This window comes from Condylura cristata, unplaced genomic scaffold (genome assembly GCF_000260355.1).
Source record: "Condylura cristata isolate star-nosed mole 26May11 unplaced genomic scaffold, ConCri1.0 scaffold00002, whole genome shotgun sequence".
Classification (NCBI taxonomy): Eukaryota; Metazoa; Chordata; class Mammalia; order Eulipotyphla; family Talpidae; genus Condylura; species Condylura cristata.
The window spans coordinates 19,455,735-19,473,756 of record NW_004567103.1 but is presented as its reverse complement, the minus strand read 5'-3'; the positions used below and the strand labels follow the sequence as shown (position 1 = coordinate 19,473,756).

The window sequence follows — 18,022 nt, the reverse complement described above, 5'->3', positions numbered from 1 at the left end:
GGCCAGAGGTGAAGGGAGGGAGTGGGGAAGGTGAGAAATTTCACCAGAGACAGAGACAGAGTGAGGAGAAGAACAGGCATATGTACTGAAATAGCAATAGGTGGGTCAGGAGGGTAGTCGGGGATCGAACTCATGCTGTGGTGGCTGTGGACAGCTTCATGATGTGCTTTAACCTGTTGCACCACTAGGACGCACACGGCAATTTGCTTGAAGTACATCTCTCTGTGGTAGAGATGAGGCTCTGTTTACACCATTTTCATTTTCTAGCATATGTTCATCACACTCATTGCTTCTGAAAACTTCACAAAAGGCTTCCTTCACTGCCTTTGGACTTGTCTGTGCAGGCCCCTCAACTACCCCATCATGACAGAATGAGTTTCATGACTTTTGTGGGTTTCCCTTTCAGCCAGGCCATTGGTTACCAGTCCTCAATACTCTCACCATTTTCCTTCATCTAAGAATAGATATGGACTTAAAAAATGTCTTTTTCATTGATGGTGCTCTGAAAAACTGGGAGGAATTGCCAACTCAGTGGAAAATGTGGTTAAATCACCTTGCAGAATGATTTACATCTGGATTTTTTTCTAATCAGCTATTTCCAGTTGTGATTTATGGGTTAGAAATGCGCTGGTGGTGCAGCAGGTTAAAGCACAGCACTAAGAAGCTTAAGCCACTTGCGCATGAGTTCGATCCCCGCCTGCTCTGAAGGTGACCACATGGCGTGACAGACCTCTTCTGACCCGCCCGCTGCTCCCCTCAGCAGTGGATTTCGTCGATCTGCCTGTTCTGCTTCCCGCTCTGTCTCTGGTGAATCCTCACACCCTCCGCATCTCTGGCCTGTACCACAGTTCTGTACTAATAAATAAATCTTAAAAAAAAATATCATTCATAGGCAGTAGTCCTCACACTGTTGTCTTTTTCTGACATTTATCATACAATTATTTGATCTTTTCCTCCAGGGCCTTTGCCTCTTTGATTACTTATTTGATTAGTTACTTATAATGTGTCACAAATTCCTAGTACAATACATGTCTCCTATGCTAGAGGGTATCATTTCTCAATGAAATGCAGACCATTACTACAAAGATCATAATTTAAGATGATTTCCTCCTATTATTGCAACGTTAGGGGATCTTGATCAAAATGCTATCCCTGAGTTACTAGTCTGGCTACAATGGTGTAAAAAGGATTATTCTAAGCTAAGGAATATTATGTAAGCAATCAAGCATTTAACCTAAAGAAGAATGCAGCCAGTGAGTAGTAGTGAAATACTCTTTGTCCGTTTTTAACACCCCGTCCCCAGTGACTGGTGACTGTTCACCTACAGACCATAGGCATTTCGAGGGTGACATTCTCTCTTTCCAAGATAATCTTAATGATAGGATGCACTTAATTTATGCTGTTGGTGAGACTGCATTGATTTGCATATCATCAATATGTAAGTCCTGAGTAGAAGCCCAGGGAATTAAAATATTCCCTGTCAAGGACTTGCTGTGTCTAGCAATTCTGGAGTAATGCTGATTGCAGGTGGTTGGTGAATATCGATGCTGTTCAAGATTTATAAGCCTGTGTAGAGAGGCACGAGAAGCTTAGGATTTCTTTAGAACAATCGCCCTGTTTAAAACTGCTCTTGTTCAGACCCAGCTGGACAGTGCGCGATGCCAGCTGCTGAATAAAAGCTTTCAAGCTCCTCATCCCGCCTCACCTGTTGGGCTGTCTCACTATTTTATAAATGAAACCCTGTGTAGCACCAGAGCCTTTTCCTCCAGCTCTTCTTTATGCTTCTTCCACAGTCCTCCTCTCCCTCTAACATACACTCAGTTTTCTCTTCCTTCCTGACTTCAGGTGATGTGTTAGAATCACACTCAGGTGATTCTAACAGAATGTCCTGAGCACCAATTTCTCAGGACTTCCCCTAGTGCATTCTTCATGCACTAAAAGAGACTTCCTCTTCTCTTAGGAACCTGTCAGTCAGTCATATATTTTATTGAGCAGCTCCAAATTAAAATGGGAAATTATAAGGAAATTATAATTCATTATAAGGAAATTCTAAGTAGCCCTTACTCTCCAGTAAAACTGTTCCTTGAGATATCTCTTGCTTTTTTTATCATATGGTATCTCTGTGCTCACAGACATTTCACTAGAAGATATCTGTAAGTTTGATATCCCTATTCTCTTTTCTTTCTGTTTACTGGTTCAAAACAGACAACTGTACTATGTATGATGACCACAACAATCAAATAATTTTCCTCCCCTTTCCAATTGCCTTTTTTTCCCAAGTCCACATTCACAAAAAGAACATTATTGTACACTCATATGAAGAGCCTACCAGCTATTATAGGAGAAAATGGTTTAAAACACATGGAGTGTCTCATCAACAACCATGAAATCAAAGACCTAAGTGGAGGAAAGTTTGTCCAATTGATTCTTTTAATATTTTCCTTTTCCTTGACTATGATCCCCATGACTATGAGGTAAAATGGGGAAAGAAGGGTTGAAAACAGGCAAAGCATAGGGAATAGAAAAGGAAGAAAAAAAATGCAACAAGAATGTTCATAGGGATGTGGAAATTTCTCTCCCAGACAAATTATTTGGCCCAGATATTGAGATTGCCTACTAATATTCAGTCTATTTGAAGTAGGTCACAGTAGATAATGGCTAGAAAAAAATGTTAAATTACTGTTTCCACAATATTAAATAAAACACTCATTTTTTCAATTATATGTTCTCTACTAGAAAATGCAAGGGGATAAATCCACAAAATTATGGAAAACAGTTTTGTTTTGAATTACCTATAAAATACTTATAACAACACTTATAAATATATCTTCAAACATTTCCCTATGGAAGGTACTCTTCCCTCATGAACTCTTTTTAGCCAATTTGTTGGTGCTGTTGAGAAAGAATATTCACATTTAGACATTAGTCATGTATTATTTTTCCATTTAACTTAAACAACAAATGTCTTTTCTCTAGAGATTTTTTAAACTTAGATATCTGATGCTTGGAAGAAACATAAAAATACCTCCTTTAGAGTTTCCCCTTTTATTTCTGATAAGGAATTTGATATCCATCACTTGTATTCATTGTTCCAAATTATAGGAGGATTTAGAACTTTACAGCACATTAGATGGTCCTAATAATATTAATTATATTTTTAATTATATATATATTAAATATATTTAAATATTCAAAACTTGATTGATTCTGTCTTATTTAAACTATCTGTAAAGAAACATCAATTGCACCAATGAATTCTCTCGTAGTATTTCTCATGTATCCCTATTACAAAGAATAGAAGAGGAAAGATAGGGACTTGGAAACTGCAGGTATAATTCCTGGTGGGCTGTCACCCTGGTGTCTCTCCTTTAAGCAGCTTAAAGAATAAGTACAGATTTCATACCTTTTTGAAATTCGAATTTCAGTTATTTTTCACAAAACAAATTAATATATATATATATATTTTCTAGAAATAATTCCACATGTAATGCTGCATTTATTAAGAGTCCAAATAGACATTTTATGATATGAGCAGGGAATATTAAAACAGTGAAAGAAAATGCTGTAGGACAGTAGGTAATTTTACAATGTTTTCCTCAACTTTTAAAGAAATGCTGTAAAAAGCTATAACTATTTCAGAAAACCTGGTAATGTTGAGGCTAAAGACGCTCTAATTCAAATGATGTCACAGGTACTGTTAACACTAAATTCTATGAAGTTGCTGAGTATTTGAAGTAATGACAAAGTATAGAATAGAATATTGCTATCAAATATTAAATATCTTAATTTTCAAAGTTTGAAAAATAAGACAAAGTTAAATCAGGAATTTTGATCTAATGTCATACAATATAACATTTGATTTTGTTCAGTTATCCAGGCTTCATTAATTATTTTTTTAAGATTTATTTATTTATGCATACAGAGCTGGGGTACAGGCCAGAGGTGCAGGGCAGTGAGAGGACTCACCAGAGACAGAGTGGGGAGCAGACCAGGCCGACTGCTGAGGGGAGCAGCGGCCAGGTAAAGAGAGGTCTGCCAGGCCATGTGGATCACCTCTGGAGCTAGGAGCGGGGATCAAACTCATGCTGAAGTGGCCTTAGCATCTCAGTGCTGTGCTTTAACCCACTGCGTCACCAGGGAGGGCTGGCTTCATTAAATTTTAACGGTCCCACTTGTAGAGGTAATTTGGCAAAGAAAAAAGTTCATTTCCTGCTTCCAGGAAAATCAACCTAGAAATTCTTAACTGCAGAAGATGTTTCTTTTTGACTGACTGTTAAGTGAAAATTATTTTGAGTGAGATTTCTTCAACACCAATTCCTGTTACTTTCTTTTTTTGTCCTGTCTATATCTCTTACAAGTTTATTTTCCACATAGGTTGGTTGTATCGTCACAATTAAAAAACATACTCTGTATCAACTTTTTAATGATTGGAAAGATGATAATAAACATGCAAATTACAACTAAGGGTTCGCTAACTTGTAAAAAAAAATTTAGACTAACTTAAAATAAGTAGTAAGTAAACACATAATAGCTATGAAATAAATCACAAGGAAGATAGGTACTCAAAATGTCTACAATGACTCAATGATGAAAAATTTAAGGTTAACTAAGACACACTAAATGAAATACACTATGCATTTTGTTTATCTGAAAATGAATGAATTCAGCACTTTGAACTTTGTTTCTTATGTGAGTTTTTGTATTATAAGTTCAACCCCTGATTTGTGAATTCAGTGAATATTTATTATGTACCAGTTTCATACACAGTTCTAGACAACTGGGATATATTAGAATCTCATCTATGCAACACAGATAAAAGAGAGTAAACATAGTAAATAAAACATACAGTTTTATAAGAACATGAAAATATTATGAAAAACATGATATAAGAGAATAGGAGTGACAGTTGCCCAGTGCAGTATTAAATGGAATGGTCAGGTTAAGCCTCATCAAGAAGATAACTTTGATGAAAGGCTTGATGAAAGGAATAAAGTTACTTGGAAGAAAAGTGCCCCATCCAAATGTGGAATATAAATAAATTTAAGTTGCTTTAAATAAAGCATGTTTTATGTAATATATTGATACAGTGGTGGTGGTGTTTTCTGATGTAAACTTTAATATTTATTATGGTATTTGGTTATTTCTAATTTGATTTAATAAAATGGGGGTATCATTGATTATGTAAAACATATTCTTTACTGTTATAATCTATATTTTCAAGACATAGATTAATTGCATTAAAATGTTTAAAAATATACACAATTGCCAATCAAATGAAATACCTTAACAACACATGAACCTATATGATACACATGTGACTGTATTCTCTATAAAGAATAATTCAGATATATGTCTCCCTCACTCCATAACATCATTTAAATCTGATCTCATTTAATTTGAAATTATCCTGTGAGTGAACATTTTTAATTCTAATGCACTCTTTTAATGTATACTTAGAGTAATATGTAGTCTGTCTTCAAGTAGCTGTCCTGTTTTCAAGTACCTCTGAATTCTGTGTTCATTTCATATTCTGATAACTTTCCAATCTTAAGTGATTATAAACTAATTACCACAGAAGTCCAGAGAACCAATTTCTGTTCTACCATTGACCAGATGCGTGTCCTTGACACATAACTAAACCTAATTGGATCTGTTTCCTCAATTATAAAATGCAGATTCATAGCTCTCAGAGCTGTTGGATAAAATAATGTATTTGGTAGGTTGACATGTTGCAAGATACTTAAGCATTTATTGTGGATTCTTAGCTTGTTTTTTCAAAACAGGTCAATATCTGAAAGATTTACTGAATACAAACCACCGAAGATCAGCCCCAAACCCAATATAATGTCAAGCATTGAGGAATCATGGTGGAATGGGAGCAGGAAGTATATCTTGGTGGTTTTGCATCAGCAGAAAGTTTTGTGGCATTGTGTGCTGTGGAAGGTTTGAAAGTGCCAAAGAGTACAACTTTATAAGTGGACTAAAATGGAAGTGTAAGATTTAGCTTGGAAGAAAAGAAGCAGACAGTTCCTGAAGACTGTGGTGGGCATCAAGAGCAGGAGGTTAGTGTGGAGGGGGCAGAATTGAAAGCAGTGAAGTTCAGAAGTGATTATCCTAGAGAAATAACTTTAGTTGTTGATATGATCCTAAGATACACATTTTACTGCATACATTTTTACTTGCTAGTTTTGCATTCAGAGTTGTCTATTTATTTTTTAAAGTCCATGTAAAATGTTCTCTCTCTTCTAGGGAAAACCTTGCTTACAATTTGCATATTTAACAAACACAGTTATCACAGGGACTTCACTTACACAGCCAGCTGCGGTCATAATGGCATGCTTACAAAATATTGTTCAGTCCAGAACCCATTTACATAGTATTTACTAGAGAGCCTAATATTTACAGCGAACAAAGAATTTTCAAATTAGTGACACCTTATTATGTTATAATGATCATAAGTATTGTAATGAGGTTGAACATACCTTAATCAAGCACACCTATCTCAGGGACAGCCTCGCCAGGCTTCTGCCGTGAAGGAGTTGTTTTCTTCCTAGTTAATATCACCTTCCATCTTACTGTTACAAAAGTAAATACTGTTCTGACTTCTATCTCTGCTTATGAGTTTTGTCAGTGTTGAAGTTCATGTTAATGGAATAACGCAGTCGGTATGTGTGTGCCTGCTTCTTTCTCTCCTCATTTTGTCTGTGACAATCATCTACTTAGTTATATGTAACAGTAATACTTTGTATGTGCACACCGGTAAAGCTCCATTGTATTAATACACCAAAACCCTTTCTAATGCTGATGAACATCTGGATGGTTCCAAATTTTATATTATCAATAAAATTACTAAGAACATTACATATTGTGTAAATATGTTTAGGCAGATATAGCTGCTCAATTCCCTTACATTTATACTTACAAATACAGAACTCCCTTGCATTTATACTTTCAAATAGAATGCTGGGTCCTCGGGAGACATGCATTTTGCTTTTCTAGATTCTGTAAACTCTTTTCAAAGTGATGATAGTACTTTACACTCTCACCATTGTATGAGAGATTCAATTGCTCTACTATTATATGTGTATTTTCAGTATCCGGAGAGCTTTACTCTCCCAACACAATTGTTTGTTGTTGATGTACCATTGATTTACTACCTTATTAGTGTTTGGAAGTATAGGATGCCTGCTCAGGTGGTGTCTGTACACAGCACATCCATGCTGCAGCTCCCAGCATTTCCATCCCGGCCATTGTGCTTTCTCCCCACCCTCTTCTTAACCTTCCTTCTAGCCCTCCTGCTCTGGATGCCTGAGTACATCATCAGCATTCAGGGGTTTTGTTTTTTTGGTTTTGTTGTTGCCATTATGATAAGTTTTACTGCATTTATTTTCATCCTCTTTATAGAAAAGTTCCCATAGTTTTTAGATAGATTTTTGTCTGTAGCATTTCATTGACAGTTATATTGACCCCTTTCCATTTCTATTTTTGTTTGTTTCACAAGATTCTTTTTAATTATATAGTAGTTTATTTTTCCATCATTTTGTGCCTTTTTCCATCTCAGTTGTAATCCTCGTGGGCTTTCCATCACCAAATCACCTGTGTGCCATCACCATAGTCTAGTGCACTTCCCTACCCCCACCTTTTTGATCCCATTCCCCATTCCACCCCCATAAAATATCTCTGGTATATAGCTGTTCATATTATTATTATTTTCTCATCTGGTCCTTTATACTCCTGCTATGAGGGGGGTTGTTTATAAGGCTTGTCGTTGACCCTTTGTTTGGTATCTTTCTATTCCAAATATAAAGAGACTAGACTCCGATGAGTTGAAGTAGCAGTTACTATTCAAAATTTCTCTAAATGTTTTTTAAAAAGAAGTTTTAAGAAGGAAAATTAGTTGAAAGTTATGAGCAGAATACAACTCTGGATATTTTCATTTCCTGAGCCTAGATGGATGGTAATGGAAAACAAAACCTAAATGTGACCTCTTAGCCAGTTGCTTAATTAAAATGCAGCCAATCTCTCTTCTCCTCTCCTCCCTCCCTCTCCCTATCCTTTCTTTCCCCTCTCCTGCATTTCTCCATTTAAGTCATCTTTTTGACTTCACCTTGGTGAGCAAAACAAAACCACCAAGAAATAAAGAAAAACAAGAATGTATTATTTTAAAAGCTCTTTGTGCAGAATTTCCAGTGAACTATGACTAGTTCTGAGATTCAAAATGATGCATAGACCAAAAATATCTCAAAATGAATTTTATCCGTACATTTGGATTAGAACATAACTGATTTTTAGAGAAACCACCACACTGCCATGTAAAATGGAATTGTGAGGCAAAACTATGATTGTGATGACTCAGAGGATTAAAGTCTGATTCAACAGCAATTGCAATTGGAAAGGTGGTTTAGATATTTTGTTTTTACTTCCCACCCTTCTTGCTTAGAATCCATTGGTCCTTCCCACTCCAGACCAAGTCTAATCAAAAGCACAATGAACTTGCCAAACTTGGGCCACAGGTGACCCAAATGTCTGTTCTGTACTTCTGTGTAAATATCCTTTTTTTTTTTAATCCCCTGGCAATCTGAATATTTTTATTTTAAATACTTCCTACTGGGAAGTATTCTATATGAAAAGAGGTAGTTTAAAAACATAAAAACAAAGATAAGACTGGGACTTCATGGTGGTACAAGGGGTTAAGTATCAGCACTATGAAGCTATCTGTAGTATCTGCAGCCACTGCAGCATGAGTTCAACCCCTGACCAGGGAGCTGACCCACATGGTGCAGCTGACCTCTTAAGTATCACCCGCTGCTCCTCTAGGCAGTGTATTTCAGTGATCTGCCTATCGTCCTCTCCACTCTGTCTCTGGTGAACCTCTCCTCTCTGCCCCACACACCTTTGGCTTGGTCCTGCTCTTGTGTGCATAAATAGACAAAATAAATATTTTTTAATACATTTTCAAAAAAGATTTATTTATTTGTGCATACAGAGCTGGGGTACAAGCCAGAGGGGCGGTGAGAGAATTCACCAAAGACAGAGTGGGGAGCTGAACAGGCAGATCGATGAAGTACACTGCTGAGGGGAGCAGCAGGAGGGTCAGGAGCGGTCTGCCGGGCCATGTGGTTACCTCCGGGGCACGCAAGGATCGAACTCATGCGGAAGTGGCTTTGGATTCTTAGTGCTGCACTTCAACCCGCTGGGCCACCAGGGAGGGCACAAAATAAATATATATTTTTTAAAAACGACTTAGAGATGAGACAAGAATCAGTTTATTTTCTAACTTTAAGGAAATAGCTCAACTCAGTAGCAATATAATTTCTACCTAGTAAAAAAAAAAAAGCAAGTGAAAAATAGACAAGAAGTGAATGAATATAGTGTATCTTCTTTAATCATAAGAATAAGAATTTAGGGCAACAATTTTGTGATTTCAATCACTTGAAATAAAGTCAAGTGATTCAAGGATTTTATTTTGGGAAGAAAATTTTCTGTCCTTATGCAACAAATTTGTCAATGAAAATATGTGAAAGTTGTGAAAATCCTTGTTGACCCTGGAACAGCAAGGATATTAAATGCATGGATTCACTTGTAGGTGAATTTCCTTATAAACAGAAGACATAACCTATGTATCAATAAATCTAGTACAATACTGTAAATGTATTTTCCTCTTCCTGTGATTTTTCTTAATTGCATTTTCGTTATCTTTATTATAAGAATACAGTATATAATAATTGTAGTATTTAAAGTGTGTGTTAATCAACTATTTCATTGGCAAGACTTAAATCAATAGCTGGTCACTAGTAAAGTTTTAGGGGGTTAAACATTATGTGCAGATTTTTTACTATGTGGAGATTGATGTCCCTGACTCCCACATTTTTTAAGGATCTCCTGTACCCAAGTTTCTAAGTAACTATACTGATTTCAAAATAAATAATGGCTAGCTCATTTTTGTCCATGGTGTATAGCTAATAAGTTTGGTAAGATGTTATAAACACAATAGAAGACCTTGTAAGTAATTTATGTAAATTCATCCTTTTGGTGCTTAGTGATTTTCCTTTATCTGCTACTATTCATCCCATAAATCAGGAAACCTTTAGAGTATGTGTCTTTCATTGATGTGATTATATTGAATCCATTTTCTCATGCAAATTTTTTTAAGAAATCACATGTAGAGGCCTACTATTTAATATGTCAAATAATGTCAGACACACTTTTAGATGATTTTCAAACCCTCAAATGAATCATAAAGCCCCATGGCCTAGGAAGAAAAAACAACTTATGAAACCATATTTCTAATAATTTGTACTATTCTAGAAGGTGCACATATTGAATTTGAAACTTGTCATAGTCAGTTAGTGGCCACTGAAGCCTTGCCCTGCTAGAGGCTGGAACATTTTGTTTAGCTTTTGCTCTTCAGTCTTCATCCTTATACAATTTCGCCTGCTATTCTCCTGGTATATAAAATTAAAATTTTGTAGGTAAAATAATACAATTTTGCCCTCTCATACAATTCAGACTAATAGGTTAAACATGGCACATTTCTTTGCTTGACAAATAGTGAAATGTTTTTCTTTTTGGCATAATTCAAGAAAATATACAATTCCCTATTTTAAATAAATGTACCTCCTTTAGTAAAAATGACAAAGATATTGGTTTTATGGCAAAACATGACTTAGAGTACAATGAAGAGACTATACATTAGGAAGACTGCATATATAGGAGAAGGAAGCCAAATAGAGTATAAAAACTTCTATGCTGAAATACTCAACAGTGTTGTGATTTTCACATTCACTCATTTTAAGAAAAATAAATTTTTGGGATGCCAATATGGAATATTCCAGGTGCTTTTATAGATAGTTCGGAGATACCAATGTCCTAAACATGTAAAAATGACTCCCCTTATAGAGCTAGCAGAATGAGATACATAGTAAACAGAATTCAGTGGAGTAATAGAAAGTGATAGTACTATACAAAAGAGAAAACATGAAACAAGGGATAAAGAACTGTGGGAAGGACAACATTGTGTTTTTTTCTTTGATAGTGAGGAAACGCTGTTTGGAAAGAAATGACAAGTATGCCCTACTTTTCAAAAAATTTACTTTCCATTAGTTTGTTTTTACAAAAGACCTACATTATTACTAATTTTTGTTAACCAAAAGAAACCCAGAGAACATTCTGCGTGTACTTTGAGCAACCATCATGGACTATAGAATAGTGTGCAGCCAGATGGCGAGTGTGGCTCCACCCAGCTCCTTTTCAGGGAGCTGCTGTATACAGACTGTGTCATCATTCCTGCTTCTAGTAGATTTCGTGTTATGTTAGTGTTTGTGTTAGGCTTTCTGTTGTTGGATAAGATTTTGTGGGTTATTTTTGGGTCTGATGACTGTTACAAATGTTTTAGTGTAATTTCAGGTAAGATAATGGCAATGGCATCTTAATGTATGTTATTTAGGTAGTAGGGAAAACTTGTTGACTAAAGACTTCAAGGACATAGGGAAGAAATTCTTCCATTATTCAGTCTGAAAGAGTTTAAAGAGTGGTATACAAATATACAGACTAATATGTTTAGGGAATGAAAATAAGGGTTTTCCAAGAGCCAAAGAGCCAGGTGAACTGAGTTTGGGGATATCCTCAAATCAGATCCTAATGTCAGGATCTGCAATGAAGCAGATTTAACAGAGGGGCAGGACATGTATCATTATTTCCCATCACTATGAGAAAAAGAATTGTGAACTTAGGTTTCTGTTTGCTCCTATGTTCTCTCCACAACAACTGAAGTTACTTAAGGAAGAAATGTTCTTACTTTCCCCCTTATTTCTAGAACCTATTAAATATTTGAAATAAGTGCATGTGTTTCCACAAAATTGGTTAGTGACTGGTAATAAGCCAAAGCCTAGAATATTCTCAAACATAGAGGAAGCAGAAGGAAAATATTACAATACTATAATTTAGGCTCATAAACAAATGAAAATTATATTTAAAATCATAAGAGTTTTTTAATGGTCTAATATCTTGTATTCTTAGCTCCTTTAATACTTAAAGGTAGGAATTATGTTGTGCATATATTTATTATCTATTAATAGTTCCTTCAACTAACAATGAAAAAAGAGAAAATATACCAACATATACTCATTGACTGAAGCTGGTACCCCCAAATATTAAGGCATATTAAATAGTTTTGGAAGCTGTACTGTTGCCTGGACTATATGTTTATTTTATGAGATCATGAAAAAAGATGATTCATGTTTTAGAAGTGACAGTCTGTGTATCATTTTTTGGGTGCATTTAGAAGTGAAAAACATAACAATATACTAAACAACAAAACATTTGGTTTAAGAAATAACCTCAGTGTCCACAATTACTGAACAAAATAACATGTTTAACAGAGATCTCAGACTCAAAGGATTATAATATGAATATGAGTCTTTTGTAGAAAATTTAAGAATCATGTAAGATTTACCCAAACCTGAATTCTCTCATAATTTTACCTGTGATAGTCATATTTTCATGTAAGTGATTATTTTATACCTAACATAGTAGGGACAGAGGACAGTAGTGATGGCAGCAAGTGTATTTCATACATCAAAGAAAGCACTCTTACCCTACATATGGGTGAGTTAACCTAAAAGCAATGAGTCATAACAGCTGATTATTGAAAGGACATTTTAGAAGGGAAATGCAAAAAAGTAAAACAAGGTCAATCCAAATCATAAATTTTACCAACCCAGAAAGATTTTTAACAAATATGGTGCTCCTCAGTGGTTGTTTTGAGTGAATCATTTTTTTTGTTATTGTTGTTGTTCTATAAATTTACCTGGATTTTTAATTTTCCCACTCCATTATTTTGGGTAACCCCAGGAAAGTTTACATTGTCTATAGCAAAGTGGAGCTCTGGGAAGCTCATCAATTTCGATTATCCAGTTGCATCCTTTCAGAAAAGAAGGTCCCCAGGATGACCGAGTGCCTAGTACAGGATGATTAGGCTCAAACTGCTCCAGGTCACTTCACAAAAGGACGATCATGCTTGATTCATCTGATCATTGAACTGGAAATGAAAGAACAGCAGTGACATAATTACTTCAGATTTTTCAGACCCCAGACATAATACAGCACAGATATTAAACAAAGCTAGTCCTTGGAATCATTAACAAGCATTTTTTAGAGATTTATTTATGCATGCATGCAAGAACTGGGGTATGGGCCAGAGGGGCGGGGTTGATGGTGGTGGTGGTGAGAGGGACGCACCAGACAGAGTGGGGAGCAGAACAGGTAGATCGACTGAAATACACTGCTGAGGGGAACAGCCAACAAAACATGAGAGGTCCCCAGTGCCATGTGGGTAGCTCCCTGGCCAGGGGTCGAACTCTTACTGTAGTGCCTGAGAGAGTTCTGTGCTTTAACACGTTAGGCCACCAGGCAGATCCCTGATTAACAAGCAGTTTTAAAGAGAAAGATTACTGCTGTAGCAAGTTATAATAAAAATGGTGTACAGAAATCAAAGACAAAGGATGTTTCTGGAATCTGTTTCACCTCTGGACAGAATGGGAAAGTGCACAGAAGGAAAATCACTTGGTGAGAGATGAAAAGCAGGGGACCGGACTCAGGAAACCGGGATGGTTTATCTACTAAACCAACTTGTGACCTTGGTCAGATTCCCTGGGCCTCACATCTTCACCTATGAAACAAAGGGTTTGGAATAGGCTGAATGGTGTTCATGAATCCAGGATATAAACAGAGGCAAGGAGTATCCATTTCATACAAAAGAACCATAATTCGAATATTTATGAAAGCAAAATTAGCTAGTGATCAAAAAAATGGTGAATAAAGATGACTGATGGAGAATGCAAATTTGTTCTATAAAACTGATAAAGACAGCCCCTCCCAAACGGAAGAGAATGGAGGTTGTCTCTAAATTTCTTCCACCAGTATCTTGTTCCCCCTCCTCTAACATCCCCTTATTTTTCTCCATACTTGTTTCCAGTAACCATGGTGATAGTCCCTCCCAGCAACCTCCTTCACAGCAGGCCCTTTTGGAATACATAGAATTTTGTTTCATTCACCAAATACTGGGAGCTAACAATGCTGTAAAAATTAATTTGTTAACATTTTCTCCGTTTGCCCAAGAAATAAATGCAGGAAATTATTCTACACTTAGCCTCTCTACAAAAGGGCACTGTAAAACAGGGATATTCAACTGTTAATTTCACATGCTAACATAAAGGGGGTACTGATTATGCCAAAGATTCATTCCCTGCCTCAGTCCTCAGGGATTGTACAATCCTAGTAACCAAGCTGGTGACCACCTCCTTTTGCTTTTGTACAAAATGGAATAAAATAGATTGCACAGAAATTGCTTATCACGCTGGATTTCCTAATCCTCTTTGTTTTTTCTTTTATAAGAAAAACATCACCAGTAGATAATTGTCACAATTACAAGGGAATTGAATTTTCTGTAGGAAAATATACATAAATCTCTGTATTTCTGTAATCAGACCTATAATTTATTTTAAATAAACAAACAATATGTGATATTCGTTTTAAAATATTGTAATTGCCCAGCAATGATAAAACATAAAAGACTCTCTGATGTCATTAATGAAGATAATAAAAATTCCCATAAATTATCATTTAGGCATGCTCACTTTGTATCCACCTGACTTACTTGTAATCCTATATACTAGAAAACCGTCTCTCCATTAAGCATGGTGTGTGTGTGTGTGTGTGTGTGTGTGTGTGTGTGTCTGGCATTAACACAAAGGAGACAGATGATGACATTCATAGGCTTATAGACTCAACTCCTGGGGACACACTTGGATGGAGGCAATTAAAATGCCCGTCAGGCATTTGATACCAGAAACCTCTGTGGCAAACTGCTAAATTTTAAGCCACGGCTGCATCTTATTGTCAGTGAATGATGGCGGAGCTGGGTGGCTTGTCATCATTCTCGAAAATTCTGAGGCTAGTGAGCTCTCTCTCCCTCTCCCACTCGCCTTATTTTCCTTTTCGCCACTGCGGGGACTTTTTCTAATTTGCAGCTTCCCTTTTCCTGACACACACAGACAGGAGCTGGTGGCTTACAGACTGCGTCTGTCTGGAGCTGGAGAGGGAGAGCCAGCCTGGGGAAATGATGCTCAGGGAGAAGCATTCTGCAGAGATCCTCAAAGGCTAGACTTGGGTGGTATCGCTGCATATGTGCTGGTAATAGTTTGGGTTTTATTTATTTATTTGTTTTATATGTAATTTGCATTTCAAAGAGGCTTTATGTGATCTCAAAGTGAAATGCTTTAAAATTCATTACTGAGCTTCCTAAAAATTCAAGTACTGAATTTTTCCACTACAGATCTCAAGACATAGATTTATTTTCTGGATATAAAGACTATATTTGCTGGTGAGTTACAGTTTTCTATATTAATGAACAATCCTATACGTGTATTTTTTTTCTTTTGTTTTGTTTCGATAGATTCTTCAGCTTGTTGTCTCTAACCGAAGAAACATTGATTGGGAACTACTCATTCAGAAAATTAAAAGGTACCATACATTTTTGTTTGTTTGGGTGTTTAAATGAGGAAAAACCAGGAGTGTTTGAAATGTTTTTATTTCAGTTAATCTCACTGTGGTTGGTTTTTATCCTTAAGTTCACGTTGGTCATTGTCTATGGCGTGTACGATTTCTGATATGGAGAATGCTATTATCCAAACACTGTCTTGGTTATGGAGCTAAAGAATTGTTTCTTTTGACTGTGTAGCAAGTTATTAACAAATGTCTATATGCATGGCTTATTTTGAATTTTTATCATTGTAACAGATTTTAAAACTGTCCACAATTCTCAATGAAAATTCAGCAATTGAATTTAAGTGAAATATACTACTGCTTTTGTCTGAGGAAATCCTTTTAAAAATGATTTTTTAAAAATGGTTCAGTGAATTTGCTTGTCCACCCCAGATCTAATGAGCGATGAAAGCCAAGAATGACTCAGTGCTGTTGGGGTTTACAAATAAGATACTGTAACTATTCACGTGCTTGAGTCTTTAACAATGGATATATTGAAAGGTGGAGGTTTTTTAGTTATTAGAGGAACTGATTTTTCCTGTGCTTGATTCAGACAGGACAGCACAAGAAAGTAATTAATATTGGCATGAAAGCCGTTGAATCCATTGATCCTGGGCCTTATACCTCACTCGAAAAATATTAATTTTCAAATTCATCATCGGGATATCTATTGATTGGAGATGGCAATTATAGGTATTGCCTTTCTTTAATTCTTTAAGATCCTCTTTGACTTGAGTATAAACTCATGTCAATCAAACATGTATTTGTAATTTGCCTTTAAAAAAATGGAAGACATTTTATGCATTGCTGAATAGAAGATCAATGATATCTTTTAATCCTTTCTTTGGCATGCGCATATTTCTCCTCTAGACTATCTACCCAAAGCATTTTATGCAGTAAGATTGTCTTTTTATTACTTCTTATTTTCCACATACTGGTCCTGAAATGCCCAGAGTATGTGAATGTACACCTGTATTTGTAGCTCTTGAAGGAGACTAATGCATTGTCCTTGTTTAATTTTCTCTGCAATGTGTAATTATGAGAACCTTAATTTATTCATTCCACAAGCACTTATTAAGAGCCTTGCTGCTGTGGGTAGTTATTGTAGGAGAGAGGAAAGGGGCAGATGCCACTGTCACCACCCTTCCAGCGTGTAGGCAGCTTCACATAAGAAGCTGCACAGGGGAATGAATTCATTACAATAAATCAGTGTTCTAAAAAAAGAAAAAGAAATTGCATTATTTCAGATATTGAGAAAAATCTGATAGACCTCAGAGATACATTAAATATATTTCACTTTTACCTCAGAAATTAGTTAGTGGAATCATGTGTTGAAATATCCTAACAGGACTTACTGCTCTTCTTGGATGTTGTAAAACCCTGGAGACTATTCTCTCTCTCTCTCTTTTGGTGAAAAAAAAAAAAAAAAAAAACAACTACTTGGTATCTTCCCATCTAACAAAATCTGTGTAGTATTTCATGAGGGAATCTGCTCATCATCACTTAGGAATTCATTATATTGATTTTGAACTTAGTGGTACTTATGTGAATAGGAAAAAGATGAAGTTATTTGCCTTTCAAGTCTTCAATATGTTGCCCATAGAAACTAATCAACTCAGGGGGCAATTTATCTGGGTATTGGTAAAGTGACATATTACTTCACCAAAACCCTCTTGACACCTATGTTTTCTGGAACTATTTTCTAATTGATACAACAGACTTTGTATAACAATAAAAGTTAACAAGCTTTGTGTAATAAAATAGAGCTTATTCAGATAGTCAGCTTTAGTGCTAAATCAGAAGAGACTTTGACTTTGGACCCTAATAAGACAGTTAGGAATCTGCTTCAGAGTTTATGAATTAATATCACCTTAACATTATTTAATTCATTTACTGATTATTTCACTCATATCTTCAGTCCAAGAATAGTGCCTGAACCACAGTAGGAATTAAAAAAAATATATTTATTTGATGGCTTAATGAATTCATCTGCATTTTCCACCATTCTTTTGTTTCTTTATTTTTCATGAAATGACATTATTTTTGCTTACCTAAAATATACATTATATGTTTCTAAGTAATAAGATAATGAATGCCAAATAGAAAATCAGAAAGACCACTTATTGCAATTTCTTCAGGATAGATGGGTAAGGATTTTCTCTGCTTTTAGGTTAAGATGGAAAGAATCTTTGAAATGGTCCCTTTTCCTCTCATAAGCTGGGGAAATATGCCAAACTGCAGCATGAGTTTGGCTTTATGGTAGCTTCTAAATACTACTCCCAGGCTTTGACATTGTTTATTGCTCTTCACGTCTTCAGCCAAGATTTTGCTGCAGTAGAGAGGAAACCTTTTTTTTTTTCTTTCTAAATGTAATACTAGAAATGATGTCATAGTCTTCTTAATGCTTTGTTCCTTATTATGAGCTACTATGACATCATTTATTTATTTAAGGACCATAAAGAAACTTCTAGAATCATAA

The 18,022-nt window shown here is 35.7% G+C and overlaps 1 protein-coding gene across 8 annotated transcripts in view; it reads left to right on the top strand.

Annotated features, from left to right (window-relative positions):
* The window catches only part of MAP2 (microtubule-associated protein 2), a 267,610-nt gene that overhangs the window by 118,856 nt on the left and 130,732 nt on the right, over nucleotides 1-18,022 (top strand). For 6 of the 8 annotated variants that reach the window (XM_012727016.1, XM_012727014.1, XM_012727010.1 and 3 more), the window contains exons 1-2: nucleotides 14,919-15,192; nucleotides 15,455-15,522. The gene's annotated coding sequence lies outside the window, so the exon portion shown is untranslated. Of the gene's footprint in view, nucleotides 1-14,918; nucleotides 15,193-15,348; nucleotides 15,383-15,454; nucleotides 15,523-18,022 lie in introns of those variants that run through there. The other 2 variants (XM_012726979.1, XM_012726983.1) reach the window with 2 other exon arrangements.